Source organism: Mandrillus leucophaeus, unplaced genomic scaffold (assembly GCF_000951045.1).
Source record: "Mandrillus leucophaeus isolate KB7577 unplaced genomic scaffold, Mleu.le_1.0 Scaffold109, whole genome shotgun sequence".
Taxonomy (NCBI): domain Eukaryota; kingdom Metazoa; phylum Chordata; class Mammalia; order Primates; family Cercopithecidae; genus Mandrillus; species Mandrillus leucophaeus.
This window is the reverse complement of record NW_012099098.1, coordinates 797980-799124: the sequence shown is the minus strand read 5'-3', so window position 1 is coordinate 799124 and position 1145 is coordinate 797980. Positions and strand designations below refer to the sequence as shown.

The 1145-nt window shown below is 53.3% G+C and overlaps 1 non-coding gene across 1 annotated transcript; it reads right to left on the bottom strand.

Annotated features, from left to right (window-relative positions):
• Positions 1-772: 772 nt before the first annotated feature.
• Positions 773-865, bottom strand: TRNAR-UCU. Its single transcript has 2 exons — positions 829-865; positions 773-808 (listed from the first exon to the last, which is right to left on the bottom strand). It is a non-coding gene; the product is annotated as a tRNA-Arg (tRNA).
• Positions 866-1145: the final 280 nt, after the last annotated feature.

Here is a 1145-nt window from a genome sequence, read left to right as displayed (position 1 = left end):
CAAGTTCCAGAGCTCAAGCAATCCTCCCACCTCAGCTTCCTGAGTAGCTGAGAGTACAAGCCAGAGCTACCTGGCTAATTTTTTTTTTTTTTTTTTTTTCTGTAGAGGCAGGGTCTCACTATGTTGCCCAGGCTGGTCTTGAACTCCTGGCTGAAGCGATCCTCCTGCCTCTGCCTCTCAAAGTGCTGGGATTACAAGCTTGAGCCACCACGCCAGTGCCAGAATGTCTTTTTTTTTTTTTTCAGACGAAGACTTGCTCTGTTGCCCAAGCTGGAGTGCGTGGCACAATCTCGGCTTACTGCAACCTCCGTCTCCCAGGTTCAAGCAATTCTGCCTCAGCCTCCGAAGGATCTATTCCAAGTGGCAATTGTGGATGCCCGACATGGTTAACAAGAAACCAATTTTTCAGAGGCCAGGAGTCCCAACAGGGCCAAGAATCTGGCCACTTGCCTATGGCTCTGCAGGTGGCATGACAAATAAGGGCATAGGTTTATGGGTTAACTGATTTACTGCAGGGACCAGAGATCATAGATGGTGAAGTTTACTAAGGGCCTCCAAAACCGTGTCCTTTGTGCCAACAGGTGTGCCAGGCTGCTCACAAGACACCATGATATGAGAAAGGATTCCTCTTAGTCACCCGGACACCAGGTTTATGGCTGTGTCGCAGCAAAGTTGGGTGTGATTTATGATTTTCTTTATGAACTTTATTATATAGGTCCTGGAGTCCTCAAAACACACAGGTGGAAGTCAGGGAGTAGGAGCCATCAAAATTCGACTCTGGTGGGACTCGAACCCACAACCTTTGAATGACCACACTAAAGCTCAAGCTAGAAGTCCAATGCGCTATCCATTGCGCCACAGAGCCGGCTGCAGAGTGCAGCCGCCCCGCTCACTTCTGCCTGAAATCGCCCTCTTAACGAGCTTCTCGGTGTGGTGCTGGGTGTTTGCTGAACTCGGCCGGGGCCCGAGCGCGTGCTTCGGGTTTTCGGCTGTGGTGTGGATTGGGGTGCTCTTCCTACATCCGGGCGCTGGGGACAGCAGTGGGTAAGGGCCTGGGTCGGCGGGGAGGAAGGGCCGGGGTGAAGTCCGCCTGTCTCCTCGCGGACTCGGGGGTCGACTCGGGGGTCTCCTCGGCCGGGTGGGGC